The 18,146-nt window shown below is 45.6% G+C and overlaps 1 protein-coding gene across 1 annotated transcript in view; it reads right to left on the bottom strand.

The window, feature by feature from the left end:
- PRKD1 (protein kinase D1) overlaps positions 1 to 18,146 on the bottom strand; it is a 929,258-nt gene that overhangs the window by 97,055 nt on the left and 814,057 nt on the right. The gene's annotated exons all lie outside the window — the stretch shown is intronic.

Raw genomic sequence — 18,146 nt, 5'->3', positions numbered from 1 at the left:
AGCAAAAAGTCTTTATAATAGTGAAGTCTTTTACCTCCCCAGTAGCTTATACTGGTCAGCAGGTGCCTTCCACGGAATGGTGTGAGCAATTGGCTAGCTACATCCAGGCCAAGCTCTTTAACTCCTTAACCGCGGCACGAATCCCGCCGCAGTGTGGGAGTTCTATTGAGTGGGCGGGTCCGCGCGGCCAATGGTCGTGCGCAGCACTACCGAGGTAGTGCTCGTGACGGCCATTGGCTGACGCGCGCATGCAACAGGTTCATATCCAAGTCAGTCTCCCCACCCCAGGATTGAGAGAGAAGATACTGGATGTCAGTCAGCAAGTTATTCAAACTCCCAATCTTATCTCGGCCCTAGATAGATTTGATCTAATATCCTTGAATGAATCATTATCCGCTATTAGGAGTCTTAAATCAGGCTCTCCTTCTGATCCTTGTCCTGCGAATATTTTTGCCTTGGGAGCGGAAGGCAATAATCTTCTTGCTAACCAGCTCCTTAATACCTCGCCCTCGGAGGCTATAGTTCCCAAGGCTTGGAGGCAGGCTAAAATTGTGTCACAGCTAAAATAAAACCAGGCAGTGGTTACAGATCCGTACAATTATAGGCCCATCTCTCTACTCCCAGCCCAATTAAAAGTTCTTGAAAAACATGTTGATCAACAGCTATCACGGTCCTTAAAAGCAATAATTTGCTGCATGTTAGCCAATCAGCGTTTTGCCCCAGCTGTAGTACAGAAACAGCGCTGGTGGAGATGGTCGACCCTATCGGATGCACCCTTGATGGTAGTGGCAAATCTGTGCTAATTATGCTGGATTTGTCAGCAGCATTCTATACAACCCCCAGGGCTGGACTGGCCATAGCGGCACCGGGCAATACCCTGGTGGGCCGCACGGGTGGGGGCTGGTTTTGGACCCCTGGGGGCCGTTTTTGTTACAGGGCCGTTTTTGCAGCATTGCTGCAAAATAGGCCCTGTACCAAAATCGGCCAAAAAACCCGGCCACAGCAAAGAGCTCGGCGGCACCTACCCGAGTGGGGAGGGGGGGCCGGCCGAGCACTTTGCCATGGCTGGTGGTTGTTCCCAGTCCGGCCCTGACAACCCCCACCTCTCTCGCGTCTCACCTCCAGTCTGTCGGGATTCAAGTACAGGCATTGAAATGGCTAGCGTCTTTCCTTGAAGGTAGGGTTCAAGAGGTGTTCTGTCCTCCTTTCTCTGCCAGACCATGAGATCTCAAGGTCGGAGTGCCTCGGGGCCCTGCCCTGAGCCCTACTCTATTCAACATACACCTTGCCCCCCCCCCCCCTCGGCATGCTTGGCTGAGACCCTTGGTGCTAAAGTAGTCTCTTATGCCGAGGACACCCAGCTGCTATTCTCATGGGGCTGAGATGAAGCATTTCCTGGAGAGAAAATCTGAAATTGTCTGACCGAAGTCTTTCAATGGCTCTCCCTCCACCAACTGAAATGTAACTTGGGAAGACTGAGCTTCTCTTCTTCAGTTTAAGATCGGTAGAGCCTTGGCAGACGTTTCAGCCCAAATATTCTCCCCTACCACTTGCTCACATACATTCTTTATAAAATGTAGGTATCACTTTTGATGGGGGACTTTCTTTTCACTCACAAGTTAATGCAGCGGTTGGGGCCTGCTTTTGCATATTACGTATGCTGAGGAGGTTTTTGCACTTCCTGTCTTTGGCAGATGAAAAATTGGTGGTCCTGGTTCTAATTACATCTAGACTGGACTATGGTAATGCACTATATTTGGGCCTGTCTGACTATTTGATTGGCAGGTTGCAGGTTTGGAATGCAGCTGCCCATCCGAGAGGGTTACCTTTAAGATCTTATTGCTGGTCCATAGAGCCCTGCATGGGACTGGCTCAGGGTACTTGAGAGCGAGCGTCCGTTCCTAAACTCCTCCCAGAAGGCTGCGCTCTGCTAAGTTCTTTTTGGCCAAGTTTCCTCGGATCCCTAAGACCAGAACAGGGGGTAGGTCCTTTTCTTTCTTGGGACTTTCTTTCTGGAATAATCCTCCCTCTGGAATTAAGATGTATCACATCCACCCGTTTGTTCCCAAAGAAGCTAAAAACATGTTTTTTTTCTAATTAGCTGTTTCTGTATCCTTTGATTCCCGGCTCCCACTGTTTATGCTGAGTGCCAGGCACTCTTCAGAGTAACAGTAGCGCTGTACAAGTTCCTTTTACATTACATTACCCACACACTCTCTAATCACAATAGTCCTCTGTAGGAGACACCACTCGTTTGATCTGTTGCCTGCTCTGTGTGCTCCACACCAAAGTCCCTTCTGAGACACTGCTCTCAGTTTAATGAGGTTGCAGCCACATCAATGTGCCCCAGTAAACACACAAAGCAGAATAGCAACACACACATCAATCTCCTCACAGTTCACTTAGGTGTTCTGATGAATTATTCTTCAGAGGAGTAACATAAAAACCAAATAAACTTATAGTAGATAACAGGAAATGCGTCCCAGGGCAAGTTGTTGCCTCCCAACTGGTCATTGGAACAATCTGTCTTAAGCGCTCCCCATTCCATATGGGAACTATATGGATTTAACGATACATGGGCACAACATATCTCTTAGCATTCAATTTTCAGAAACACTAAGTAGAAAAAACGTGGAATATAACACACAACTAATGACTGAATAGGATTGAGTAGCTACAATGAAAATAATATTGACAAACAAATCACAAGTTAAATACAAAATTTACACTTCAAAATCCTCAGCCAGGTTGGATGCTTCAGAATCCTCTTCATTCAAACTTCCTGTTTTTCAAAAACACTTTCATTCATGTTGTCCACAACTTTTTGTCATTATACAACGCCAACCGTCTAATATTCAATTTCTCCCCATTTTTCACAACAGTTTTGACTTTCTTGGGAGCACATTCCACTTATTACCCCTTCTGGTATCCAAAAGAAATCACACTTAAGCATCTAATTTTTCCCCATCCAAGGTGTGCACACCAATGTAGCTGGAATCCCTCCACGGAGCAAAGTAAATGGCAATTCATATGTCATATAGTGAGGAGTCGTCCTGTAGTTCCACAACATGGTCCTCGGTTCCTCCTCCCACTTCAAACCACTCCTCACAGACAACTGCAGAGAACCAATCAAACACCTCATTGAACCTTTCAACTTGACAATTCTCTCTGGGATGATACAAGGCTGTCTTGTGATGGGTCATACCTCTGCTTCTCAGAAAATCTACCATGGCACCAGACACTAATTGAGAAGCTTTATCTGTCACCACTGAAAGAGGAATTCTTTCTCTGATTAAAACAATTTTCCATGGAAGGAAAAGATATTGTGACTTCTCACTTCGTTCAGTCTCTTCACTTCAGGCCATTAAAACAAATAATAACAATGGCAAACTTCCCCTTAAATTTTCTGAAACTATAAGGCTCACAAATGTCTATACCTACTTCCTTCCATGGTTTTGCTGGATAGCTGATGGCACAGCAGGTGCCTCTCCACCAAAGGCTTGTCACTGCACTAACAGTTACGTACTCCTTCATAAATCTTTCTCGAAGCATATTAGGTCCCTAGAAGTCATCGTGGGCATTCCTTTTCATGGCAGAGGTACCACCATGGCCCATGTGGAGCAATTCCATCATCCTACTGCGAAGAGAAACAGGCATAGCTAGACTATAACCACTTAATACCATGCACAATGGACATTTCTGGCCTAACAAATTTGTACTTTTTCAACACGTCCTCCATTTCTAAATCATCATTTCAATCTTTATTTCGATCTTGTGGATCATAAAAGATATACAAACAATAAAATCATTTAGCAAGTCAATAAAACATTGATTATAAAATTGCACTACTACACATCAATCAATTCATCATCAGAGTGAGGTTAAAAATCAGTAATGGGGTTAAGTTATTTAAAGGACCAGCTCCGTCTTCAAGAGGCGATTTCGAGTAAACCACATTGCTGTTAGATACTTTGCCACTCCGAACACAATTGGGGGTGAGACATCAGTTTTTAGAATTCTGTACGCAGCCCAGATTTTTAAAAAGGGGGACTAGCCAATGTCTCCTAATTCCTTTGTAAGCTTTGCAAAATAAGACCACATGTAGATCATTTTCTTTGAAGTGCGCACATGCCGGGCAGTGCTCAGTAGTCGGGGGAGAGAACCAGGAACTAGTGAATGTTCTAAGGGGAAGTGTGCTGTATATCCATTGCAGAAATAACTTTCTGGTCAGCACAGGGGTTATACCATCCAGAACACATTCCAGTAAGTAAACGTCTTTACTTTGAATGAATGAGTTCGTTAAGGATCCCTCACGCGTGGTATCCAAGATATTGGCCAGCTTTCGATCATAGTAAACTTTTGACAATACTTTGCGTGGAATCCTGGTGCTTGCGTTTGCCGGATCAGTCCAAAGTTCTGGTAGGTCCAGGCTCTAGCAGGAACCTTTTATGTATCTAAGCCATGGGATGTTGGAGGCTTTTGGTAAAGTTAAAAACTCCTGGAGCTCCGTTCTGTAGTTGATAAGTTCTTGGCTGCTCCATAAACGTCGCCAGAAGGTTAGTGGTTTGAGTCCCAGTTCTTCTGCAATTGGCCTAATACCCAAATCCAATCTCAGTGGGAGTAACAGGGTACTTGGTGGGAGAGCTGCCAGCTGCCTGATGAATTTATTTTCTGTACTTGTTAGGTTTTTGGCAGAGGTATGGCCCCACAAATCGCCCCCATAAGGGACTGCCCCCCTTGCCTGGGATTTATAGATCTGAATGACAGGGCCAAGTGGACGATATGTTGATTTGTTCACCCTCCTAGAGATACCACCCGCTATCTGCACCAGTTTCATATTTGCCCTAGTCTGTTGTGTACCCCAGGTCATGTTCTCATTGAGGGTTACTCCCAGGTACTCAAATGTGGATACCCTCTCTAGCCTCTCTAGACCTAGCGAGGGATTGGGACGTGATGAAGGGGTAGGGTTTAGGATCATATATTTTGTTTAAGTGACATTAATCTCAAGACCCCTCTCCGTGCAAAATTCCAGAAGTCCATCCAGTACACGTGGTATTCCCATGGGGGATTTCGACAACGGCAGGGTATCATCCGCAAGCATAATTGCGGGCACCCTGCTGCCGTTCAATTTGGAGGCATCAATGTCATCAATCCCGGTCAGATGGGTGATTACCACGTTCACAAAGAGGCAGAACAGGGTCGGTGCAAGCACACAGCCCTGTCTCACCCCTCTGTCAACGGGGAATCTTTCAGTTAAGTTGCCATTTTTACCACATCTGACGCGGGCAAAGTTATCAGAATGGCGAGAATGTCAGCCAGGACACTCCATAACTTGGATCTTGGCACCAAATTGAAGGCGGCTCGTAAGTCCACGAAGACTGTGTACAAGCTGCCGCCCTCGATTAGTGCGGTTCTCCAATAAATAAGATTCAGGCGGAATATCTGATCAGTTGTGGACACCCCCCTCCTGAATCCCGCCTGATAAGGACTCAGGGTGGCAGTTTCCTCGAGCCAATTATGGAGACGATCCAGGATGAGCCCACCAAAGAGCTTCTGGGAAACATATAGGCTGATGGGCCTATAGTTGGATGGGAGCAGAGGCGAACCCTTCTTGAATATAGGAACTACCTCTGCACCCAGCCAGGTATTCGGCACCTCCATGCCTTTTAGGATGGCATTAAATATTGTCAATAAATAGGGGGCCCATACGTCAGGCTCTTGTTTAAAGAGGTCGCCAGGGAGGCCATCCAGCCCTGGAGCCTTGCCTGATGACAGGCGTGCAATAGCAACTCGTACCTCCTCTTCTGTAAAGGGGTACCCCTCAGGATAAGTAGTTTTATTTGGGGGAGGATAGAATATAGCTCCAGTTTCCTCTGTATAGAGGGACTGAAAGTGCTCTTTCCATAGCCTAGGTGCAATGTTTGGTTCTATTGCCGATGCTAGGTGCTCGGATCCCATATTGACAATTCTCCAGAACTTACGGTAGTCCCTGATCGCTAAAGAGTTTGAGAGATTCTCCCATTTGTCTTGGTCCCATTCAATCTTGGCCTGGGTAACCAGTTTCTTATATTCCCTTCTTTTTGCCTGTATCTCCTGTCTTCCTTTACCCTCCTTGATACTGGTCAAGAGATCCCCCTTCGCCTTACGGCATGTGCATTATACCATGTATTACAGCGAGATCCACCACCTTTGGTGTGTCCCATAGAAAAGAGATCTGTCGCCAGAGTCTTAATGAGTTCCTCGTGTGCCAAACATAATAATTTGCGGGTTTCCAGGGTGCTGGGGTCCTCACTTAGAATGCCCACTTTTTCCAATATCAGAATAAGTCTAGTGTAAAGTTTGGGAAGATTCTCTCTGCCTGAAACTCATTTTTCCCACCTTATTCTCCTTCTATTGTTTTCAAGTGAAAGCCCTATATTTGTCGCTCTTGTAGTTTGGTCCCTACCTTCCTTGCCAGGGAGGGTATAGTCCAATTCAAGGGCATTGTGATCACTGTCAGTTCTATCTATTACCCTAAAATCAATTATATGCGACCACGAGGACAGTTGAACTAGAACATAATCCAGTCTTGACTCCTGAGTCCCTGCCTGCTCTATTGAAAGTATATTTACTGGGGATATCAGATTTGATACGCCCGTTACACGCTCTGAGACCATGTTTGACGGTCAGAGCGGTAATCTGTAGGGCGACGGGGGTCCAAGCTCTGTGCAGCGGAGCCACCGTGGGGGGTACTGACCACCTTGCGTCCTCTTCCATGGAGGACCCATCCAAGAGGCCTGCTAGGGCCTCGAAATGTGAATTTAGGTCCCCACCCACCACATATGCAGTCCCCTTAGGAATTTCATTAAGGAAGTTTGACAATTCCTCGATGGTGGGTGATTCTCGTGCTATGTTTACAGGCCTAGAGTATACATTTATTACGGCTATTCTAAGGGGGTTTGGACATTCCAGTAACACCGCTAATATGTCCTCAGAAGGCAAGGGGAGGCGAGTAGCCTGACAACTCAGGTGAGTAGCCACCCAGGTTGAGAGGCTTCCAGAGGGGCGGCCCCTACCCCCCCATTTCGCAGGCATGGAGAATGCCGCGAAACCTTGGCAAGAGTACTCGTCTCTTGCCCAGGTTTCTTGGAACAGGCATATATCGTTAGAGTTAATAAAAGCAATCCATTCCTGTAGTTCAAACTTGTTGCCCAGGCCGGCCACATTCCATGATATTATTTTCAGAGGTGGTGAACCTGGGTTAGAAGCTGAAGCAGGGGAGGGAACGTTGTCATTTTCGCTACCCTGGGACCTTGTTTTTATATCCAAGTCTCCGTGTGCTTCTCCTAGTTCCATTACAATAGGAAGGGGCAGGTCAGGATTGGTCTGGTTGTCTTCCAAGCTATACGATGGAGCTTCAGGCTGCCCGAGCTCTGTCATCAAAACAGTGGTGGATCTAGGTGGAATGATGTCTGATTCCTTACCCTCCCTTCGGTGACAGTACTGGTTACTACCATCGCGCATAAACTGTCAATCCACCATATCTAAGTGGCAGTACCTATTTGATGTCGGGAAGTATATGGGGTGATGGGCTCTAGGGCGGCGACAATCTCCTCTCTCTCTACCTCTCCAATCACCCCCCCTCCCATAGCAAGTTTCCCAACCCTCCTCCCCGGTATTTGATGAGGAATACGATTGATGTTGGTTTCTAGGGTAGTGGAAGTCTCCTCTCACTCTTGCATCCCACCTACCCACCCTCTCCTGATGGTCATCCCATCACTCTTCCTCCCATACATGTGTCAATGGAGGGTAGAAGAAAGAAAGGGGTAGGGGCTGAATATTGCTCTCCTAGTCATCAGGAGACCAACCACAAATGTGGGTGGCGGTCCTGGGATCTCTGAAGCTAATCAGGACACAGTCTCCGTTGATAGATTTTCTTGTACTACCCACCCATGGGACCCTTCTTACCATGAGGACCTCACTCGTAACACCTGGTGGGAGTGGTCTGTAGATAGATAGCCAACTTACCATCTTGTTCTTTAGAGAGGCGGTGGACTCTTTAAAGGTGGCTTTTAACTCCGGGACCCCTGCTAGAATTACTGTGTACAAGCTCGCCTCCGGCGGCAAGTTCACTACCCTTGCCTTGTTAGCTTTGCCTGGTGCCTCATCTGTTGGTACTACTACTTTCTGAGGCTGGTTGGGAACAGAAGAATTATCCTTTGGCTGCTTGGACTTCGTTTGCGGTGGGGATGCGTGTGGGGGTCGGGTTGGGGGCTGATTGGGGATAGCAGTATTGGCCTTCGGCTGCGTGGTAGTGTTTTTGGAGGGGGTTGGTTTGACCTGTCGGGCCAGGGGTGCTGCACTATTGTGCGCCTTATTGGTAGCTAGGGTACCCCTCTTATTCTTTACCTCTGCCCCCCCTCTATCACCCTTGCTATCAGCTTTATTGTCTACTTTTAAGCTGTCGGCTAGTTGCACCGTAGATTTCTCTAAGCTCACTAGCCTAGCTTCCATCTTCATTAGGCGAGCTTCCAGGGGACTTAATAAGGCCCTCAAAGAGTTCCTATGTCGGCAAGAGTGATATCTTCATCTGAGGTCTCAAAGGGGTTCATGTTAGCATGTTCTGTAGTCTTGTCGCGTTCTAATCTAGGACCCCGACCAATACTGTGACCTTATGCCCCTATACGGCTAAAATCCATTTATTCCCCTATAATGGCATAAACGATCATGAGTGATATTTCAGAAACTCGTCTCTGGCCTCACACGATCAGAGCCACATTTCAGAATCTCTTCCCCTGCAGCTTCCTCTGCAGCTCATTAGAGCAAATGACACAGCAGAAGCCACTATCTAAGATTCCTAGATTACACTCCGAGTTCTTCAACAAGATAAAACTCAGCAACCTGGGAAAACCCCGCTTGCTATGTTTTGATTAGTAATAGAACTCTAATGAGCACTGAGAGACAATCACTTCCTAGTGACATCTTTATTGACGTCTTATGTCCAAAAACGTACGTCAAACCAGGCACCTTTCAGGTATAAATGTTACCAACGTTGCCTTAAGCAAACGCTGATGTTACTACTGCCGCTACTGCTGCCTCAACGACATAGATGATAGCGATGGTGTGGTGAACATAGGAGCAGAACAGCTGTCCCCTGCAGAGCCCAGCAGATACAAGCTGCCCACGGACGCTGCCCCTCCTCTTCCTCGACGCGCTGAGAGAGACGCTGTCTTTTCTCCTGCCGAGAAATCCAGCTCCGGCGTTTCCAGCCTACTCTTGCGAGTGACTGGGATATCGAGTCCTGGAAGGAGATACAAGACCTCCAACATTCTATTCCAGAGGTATGGTTTTGACTAAACCCTTAGAGAGAATTCTTGAAGCAAACCTTGGCAAAACCAACTTAACTAAAACTGCTACTTACTTACTCCCTCCCAAGTATTAGGCTTAGGTCAGGTACACTGGGGTAGACTTAGTTAGAAGCACCAGTTGAGTACGTTAGCCTAATGTATATATGAATGTATATATGTTTTATTCTTTTTAAACCATTGTGTGGCTAAGAAACCATATCAATGCTTTTACAGTATTATTTCGCAATCCTCATTTTACTGTACGTACTTTGTATAATAACTAGTCTTGCAATTGTGGCAATTCATTTCTCTTGCACGAGAAGAAACACTGTTCAATAAATAATACCTTTTATTGAAAACGCCCGTCTCTCTATTCTCTGCATCTTGGTGAAAGTAATCTGCACAAAACCGACTGAGTAAAATAACTGTCTATTGTTTCACACGACTCTAGAGATTGACTCTTATTCTAAGGAGCAAAGTTGTCATGTGTATGCGGTTGTTGGAAAACTGAATCCCTTCTTGTCTGTACCAGGGAAGCTGATCACTTCCTATTCAGTCAAGAAAGTTTCCAGTGACCTCTGAGCTAGTTGGTAACAAACCCAATTAAGTTCAGCATAGTCAGTAGAGACCTGGAAGATCCGCACTTCTATGTCTATACTACTGTTTATGTTATTCCAATGCGCAGGGCCTATTGGGAAAATAGGAACTACACTACATGGCGCCCAACGTTTGGTAAGGGGATAAAACTAACGCAAGACGCTAGAGTAACTCAGTCGTGCATTTTTCACACAGACCCCTTTCTCCCGTAAATACTCCAATAGACGTCTGGAGTGGGTGAAAGGTTAAAATCCGCCAGAACTTAGTAGGAAGAGATTCCTATGTAAAGGTCTGGTTTATTTAACGTTGAAGGATACAGTGTTCCAAAAAATTGTGCACCTAATCTTTGTCTCCTTGGAGACCTGCTCTGCAAAAACCTTTCTGACAATAAAATGTCAGACACTGAAAACGGAACCGCTGGAACCGCAGTAAATGTGACTCAGCAGGGTCCCGACGGGACTACTGAACCGGGTGCGATAATCATTCCGGCACAGTTAAGAAAATCTATAACGTTAAAACTTATAGAAAATGGACTGACCACACAAGGTGGCACAGTCGTCTTCATGATAGAGGCACACGAATATCGGCAGACAGAGGTATTCTATTCTTGGATAAAATTTCCAGAGGTAAACGCCGCAACACACGAGTTCCACTATTACAAAATAGGGGATCCACCGGAAGAGTATGCTCCTTTCGAGGAGATTGAAATCCCATTAAAATTCCAAGAGCACCTGCTCTGGTTTAAAGGCGCCCTAAAACATAATGATCATATTACCAGGCTCGGTCCACTAGGTAGACCAGGAGCAACGTGGCCGGTTCTAGCCAGCTACACACAACATCCAGACATTGCAAAAATGTCTAGAGAAGAACTTTTAGCACAGCTAAAAACATTAATTAAAATACATAGGCAATTAGTCCAATATGTAATGCGGACTGCTACAGTCCAAACAGCTGTTAACATACCACTAGTGATAGCGGTGGGTGACCCAATATACCCTTGCGGGCTTGGGCAGTCAAAGTATTCTGAGGAAGGTTGCCAGCAAGGGATTTGTTTGGCACTTAGAATTTAACAGTATAGCGCAGTCTATGTTGCTTAGACTTGGCAGCTGAATGAAACAGCAACAGCAAACAGTAAATGAGGTATTGAACTTGTGTTCAATACCTCATTTACTGTTTGAAACTACAAGTTTTTCACAATCTGTTAGCTCTATGGGGCTAGTGTGGTAGTTACCATAGATCTTGGAGAACAGGTTCATAATAAATTGAACAGTTGCTGTTTCATTCGGCTGCCAAGTCTAAGCAACATAGACTGCGCTATACTGTTAAATTCTAAGTGCCAAACAAATCCCTTGCTGTTAACATACCACAGCTGACCCCTCATCGGTGAACACAAATAAAATTACACCACAGAACATACAATCATGTCTTGGTAAAACACCCATAAAACGGGAACAAATTCCTTTCTGGTTAGCGCAGAAAATTACTCAAATAGAGGCAGTATTTCCGAATACTACCCCTATTGAGAAACACAGAATTCTGACCATCTGCCTTCCAATGGGGGTCGCACGACACGTGGAGGACTGTGACACTTGGGGTACAGTCTTTTCTTCCATTTACACAAAAACACATGGTGTTCCGTCAATGGCGGTAATACCAGAAGTGCTAAAACAGATTCAGAATGAATACGGTCCAGAACCTGCTTTAACTCTTGGTATGAAATTACTGAAAGACTTCAAGCAGGTCTCGGCTATATTATTAGCCAATATAAAAGGAGAAGCAGCATCTGTGGCGATCCGCCAGAAATTTAAGGAAACAGATATAACAGATCAACCAATTGAGCTGGCCAGAATCATAGACAAATGTTATGAAGAATTAGGTAGAGACAGCTTGGGTGGGAAACCAGTAAAGCCCCAACTGCTCGAAAATCCTGAAAAATTATTTATTGAAAATAATTCAAACACTCCTAAAAAGAGCTGGGATGGAAATAAACAAACCACTCCCAAGGAAAAAGCTTTCCAGTCCAGAGGAAGGTCTCCTTGACGGAGGGAAAGAACTCCGACTCGAGAACACCAGTCTCCCCAGAGGGAGCCCTCTGAGAAGAGATATAACCTTAGAAATAGAGATAATTTGAAGAAGCCTGATAGATATCAAAGTATTGATACACGTCCCTCTCAATCTTTTTCGCAGTAATCGGAAAGAAGAGGACGGTCAGACCCAGGAGAGCACACCAAGTCCAAAGACAAGGAACCTGCTCAAAGTAAAAAAATCTCAATTTCCAAAAAAGAAGGTAGCCAGTATTAGAGTAATCGAACATGCCGAGAATACTGAGGACACAGTTGAAAAACGGGGAGTGGGCACAGACAATGTTAGACAGTGCAGCAGAAATCACTATAGCCCGCAAGATCCTGATGAGTCATCTGGAGACAGTGGACACGAATGAATACATTCAGGTTGAAACTGCCGACACCAGAGTTAGCGAGCCCCATAAGATATACGAAATAACACTGGGTATAGAGGGTGATAAGACTAGGAAAATAAGGGGTCTATTTTGGGATAAACTCTCGAAAGGCTATGACATTCTGTTAGCTGAAAAAGATTGGCCCCCAGAGTTTGTCAGGGAGTGCCCTTGTGGCGAAGAAATGATTATGCCTGCCTTCTCAAATCACATTCCGATTCACAAAAAATATACTTATGCAAGGAAATGGGCAGTAGCCCAGGCACCTGCATTATATAAGAATCATGTAGGATGGGATGGGAACTCTCCTCCTCACAAAATCCAGTTAAAAAGTCAACCGACTGCACAAAGGCAGTATCCCATTCAGCAAGAAGCTAAAAAACAAGTCAGGGAGATTTTAGATCAACTTGAATATCAGGGGGTGATTGAAACATGCACCTCTCAAATGAACAATCCTTTGTTTCCTGTCTCCAAACCATACAATTCATATCGTCTAGTTTTGGCCTACAGACATCTTAACGCATGTTGCAAAACTTTTGCAGTACAAAATTCGCATAGTGCTGCACTAATGAATAAAATAGTTAGGAAAAAATATAAAACGACATTAGACATATGGTTTCTTTTGTCAAAACATTGCACCAGAAAGCAGATACTTGACCGCTTTCTCAGTAATGGGGTCTCAGAAAAATTTCTGTAGGCTCCCACAGGGATTCAAGAACAGCCCAGGACTATTCTCAGCCAGAGTAACAGAGTTACTACAAATGTATGATGATGAGGCATTATCTTATGTCAATGACATCTATCTAACAGACGACGACTTGGAGACTCACTTGAAAAGAGTGAACACCATTATACTTGGGTTCGCAGCAGAGGGTTACAAATTCAACTTTAAAAAGTCCCAAATTGCCCATCTGACAGTATTATTTTAGGATACGACTTATCAAGTGAAGGGAAAAGCCTAGCGGACAACTTCTTAGAGAAGTGCGCTGTACTCCAAGCACTAAAAACGCTGAAGAACTTACAATCGATTCTAGGCTTCCTGAATTTCGGTAGAACTTACATTCTAAATTATGCGGAGAGGGTTAAACCTCTCTACGAATTAATTAAACCTGATTTTAAACCAATCAACTGGACTCAAAAACACACAGAAATTTTGAGATCATTGCAAATAGACATGTTAGCAAAAACATGTTAGCAAAAACAAAATTAGAAACATGTGATAACACACGCAACCTTGTAATCCGAGTCATCCCAGGAAGATGCGGATTCATGTACCTGACCTCTAATGAGGGAGAAAAGGTAGCAATAGCTTACAAATCTCACTTGTACACACAAGCAGAAAAAACATTCAGTCTCACAGAAAATACTGTGAAAGCAGTACTAACTGCAATAGCGAATGAACAAGAACTAGCACATGGCAAAAGGATCAATATCCTCACAGCGGAATCCCCCTTCGAGGCACTATTCAGCCCAGTAAACCTGCCTACGGTGTCACTGGATCCGAAATGGATACAGTGTGTAAATTCTCTAGGAGTGGAAGATGTGAAATACTATTTCGCCCCGCAACTGAAAAAACTGAATGATTTGACTTATGAACAAGAATGTCCTCTGCCAATCGAAATTCTGCCTCTCCAACAATACTCCTGTATAATCTATACCAATAGATTCGTACAGCATTTCAACGTAGAGAACAAATCCTATGATGCAGCCTGTGCGATTGTTAAAGGTCGTTGGCTGTGCGGTAAATTCAGACCGAAAATAACAAAAACTGAATCAGTGAGAAACTGTTCGGCTCAGAGAGCTGAAATCAGATCTTTAAAGATGGCGCTCGAAAATGCAGAACGTGAATTCCCGACACTAATCGTGTGCGATTCGCATTTTTGCGTCAACTCTTACAATAACAAGTTACAGAGCTGGATTAAAAATTATTACAAAGATGACACAGGTGCCACAATCAAGCATAAAAAGCTTTGGAAACAAGTAGCTCTTTTACAGAAAGAACTACAAAAGACTCACGTGATACACACTCTGAGGGTATACAACCTTTAGCACACATCTTTTAGCACGCACTACCATTACCACGCATCTGTTACAACGCATACCATTACAACGCATAGCGCTTTGAGGCGATCTGACTTAGGGAATGGCTAGTGAATAGGGTAATTTACTATCCAATAACCTTCCCTAGTGTCCACGGGGACTGGTGTTGGAATAGTAAATTAAACTATTCACTATCCAGCACCCAAAGCACTATGCGTTGTAAAGGAATCGCGTTGTAAAAAATGTGTGGTAATGGTATGCGTGGTAAAAGTGTGCGTGCTAACATCATACATCCCACTCTGAGTCATCAACGTGATGGGGTTCACGTTGCAGGGAATTCATTGGCTAATACAGCCACAGCGGAAGCAACTAAACTGGCCTCCGTAGCCAAAAAAAGCGTTCAGAAAAATACATAGACGGGGAAACCATGCTGGCAGTAAAAACGTCCGTAAAAGGCGACTGTACAGCACTACCCGTGAACTATCCACTCAATTATGCATACGTAATTGATGCAAACTCCGTTCCTTTTGCTCGAATCCCTGGTGTGTGGGATAGGGTAATTCCAAACATGAACAGGAGAATATTTTTAATAGCAGACGCACACATGGGATTGGGTCCTAGGCACAAAAAGATCAAGGAATCTCTGACTGAATTACAATCAGTATACTGGTGGCCAGGAATGAGCGTGCAACATCGAATATATGTAAAGAACTGTCCCGACTGTGACAGGGATCGCAGTAGTGAACTGGTCCAGTCTGTTGCTCGGCTACCAATTAGAAACAGCGTAATGCTGTCTACATGCCATCCAGCGTCCTATTAATTATTAAGGTTAAATACATTTTAAAAAATGTGGTCCCAGCGCTCGGCTGACACCAGAACGGTTATAAAAGATCTGCGAGTCTTTATCGGCACATAAGCAATTGCCATGTTCCATTCTGACCAGGGTCCTGCTTTCAGCTCTCGAGCTTATAAGGAGGCCATGGCCAGCATGGGCGTTGGCCTGCGGTATTCTTGTCCGTCACACCCCGAAGGGAACAGTGTGGTAGAAAGAAAAAACCGGGACATAAAGCAATCTATAACAGCGAAGGTACTAGGTTCAGGTGCTGGGTGGGTCAAACATTTAATAAGTGTCCAGTTAAGCCTAAACAACTTGCAAAGAAATTCTCTAAAAGGTTTCAGCCCATACGAACTATTGTTCGGAACTAGAATGCGAATTCAGGACTTAGATAGTCAGGTATCAGTGGTAGAAGAAAACAAACTTTGACATCAAAGATCGTTTGGCTGTTTTACAGGACTTGAATGAAACAAGAAAATCCATAAGCAACATAAAGTTAAAGCAACAGCCAGCTACCACTAACGAGGCACCACCAGCCCCAGCAAGGCCTGTCTGGATTCCAAAGATTGGGGACCTAGTCAGAGAAAAAATAGCGGTGAAGAAGGAATTTGGGCCTTCTTACAGAAAAGCAGTACCTGTCTTAGCAATCAACGGAACAAGATCAGTAGTACTACCGCCCCTTGCTGGTAAAAAGGAGAACAGAGTTGTATCAATCGACCTGGTAAAACCACAATCATGTGGCCTATAATCAACAGTAGGCCCAGTGGACTCCTGAGAAACAACAGAATACCCAAACTTGCAACAATCCAAGAAGTTCAAACTGAAAGACTAATCACATTTGATAAGCCTGCAGTGCACAGAGAGGGACTATGCAATAATGCCATGGAACTCGTGCCACTTGAAACACAGATTGAAACAGTTAGTCAAGAAACACCAGTCTACAATGATGTGGCATCAGAATGTGCTACCGAAAGACAAATTGAAAGAACAATCCCAACAATTGACAGAACTGCCTCTGGCTACTTCATCAACTTCGATAATTTTTCTGAAGATCAAAGCGACCCGAAGTGATGCCAGAAACAAAAAAGACTTTTAAAGAAAAAGCAACAGAACTCTTTCATCAAATCAAAGAAGTATATCTGGATGCACCATTAATTGAGCATTGGATTATTTCAGGGGTATTTATACTCCTACTATGCCTAATTTTAGATTTAATTTTAGGAAAGTTTATTACAATTCAATGGACACAGCAAGTCAGAACATCAACTTAGTCCTCAAACCACACAGATCATCCCACGTGAAGAAAAGAGAACTGTCAACACTAAATGTCACAGCCATTCCAATACCCGCGGGGTAGTATGGGACAAAACTGACTATGAAATATATGGTCCGGTCGAAATCCTGAAGTATCCTCATCAATTCAATCAATCAATCAATCATGGCATTTATATCGCGCACTACTCACCCGGAAGGGTCTCAAGGCGCGTGGGGAGGGGGGTCTGCTACTGCTCGAACAGCCAGGTCTTGAGCTGTTTCCTGAAGGCGAGGTGGTCCTGGGTCAGTCGCAGGTGGACGGGCAGGGAGTTCCATGTCTTAGCCGCTAGGTAGGAGAAGGATCTTCCTCCAGCGGTGGCTCTCTGGATGCGAGGCACGACGGCGAAGTTCGCCGATCGTAGCTGGCGGGTGGGCGTGTAGAAGGTCAGGCGGTCGTTGAGGTACCTAGGGCCCAGGTCATGGAGGGATTTGTGTGCGTGGGTGAGGAGTCTGAACGTGATCCTCTTGTTGACAGGGAGCCAGTGTAGGTCTCTCAGGTGGCTCGAGATGTGGCTGCGTCGGGGGACGTCCAGGATGAGTCGGGCGGAGGCATTCTGGATGCGCTGGAGTCTCTTCTGAAGCTTGGCTGTTGTTCCGGCGTAGAGGGTGTTTCCATAGTCCAGTCTGCTGGTGATGAGGGCCTGGGTGACCGTCTTCCTTGTCTCGGTGGGAATCCATTGGAAGATGTTGTGGAGCATGCGGAGTGTGTGGAAGCAAGATGAGGAGACAGCATTGACTTGCCTGGTCATCGATAGGGAGGAGTCCAGGATGATGCCCAAGTTGCGTGCGTGGTCTGTTGGCTTGGGCGCGGTGCCTAGGGCTGGGGGCCACCAGGAGTCGTCCCATGCGGAGGGGGATGTTCCCAGGATGAGGACTTCTGTCTTGTCCGTGTTCAACTTAAGGCGGCTGCTGTTCATCCATTCGGCGACGTCTTTCATCCCTTCGTGAAGGTTCGCTTTGGCGGTGTCGGGGTCTTTGGTGAGGGAGAGGATCAGCTGGGTGTCATCGGCGTAGGAAATGATGTTCAGGTTGTGGTTGCGGGCGATGGCAGCTAGTGGTTTCATGTAGATAATGAAGAGAGTAGGGCTGAGCGAAGATCCTTGTGGGACGCCGCAGATGACTTCGGTGGCCTCCGAGCGGAACGGCGGGAGGCGTACTCTTTGTGTTCTTCCGGAGAGGAATGAGGTGATCCAGTCCAGGGCCTTCCCCTGGATGCCGGTGTCGTTGAGTCGTTGGACTAGGGTGCGGTGGCAAACAGTATCGAATGCAGCGGAGAGGTCTAGGAGGATGAGTGCCGCTGTTTCACCGTTGTCAAGCAGGGCTCGGATGTCGTCAGTGGCTGCGATGAGGGCGGTCTCGGTGCTGTGATTGGCTCTGAATCCGGACTGCGATGGGTCGAGGGATCCGTTCGTCTCGAGGAAGGCGGCCAGTTGCTTGTTGACGACCTTTTCGATGACTTTGGCCGGGAAGGGAAGGAGCGAGATGGGGCGGAAGTTCTTGAGGTCGGTCGGGTCCGCTGTTGGTTTCTTCAGTAGTGCGCTGAGCTCGGCGTGCTTCCAGCTCTCAGGGAAGGTGTCTG

This window comes from Lissotriton vulgaris, chromosome 9 (genome assembly GCF_964263255.1).
Source record: "Lissotriton vulgaris chromosome 9, aLisVul1.2, whole genome shotgun sequence".
Classification (NCBI taxonomy): domain Eukaryota; kingdom Metazoa; phylum Chordata; class Amphibia; order Caudata; family Salamandridae; genus Lissotriton; species Lissotriton vulgaris.
The sequence above is the reverse complement of the archived record's forward strand: the minus strand, read 5'-3'. Positions and strand labels throughout refer to the sequence as shown.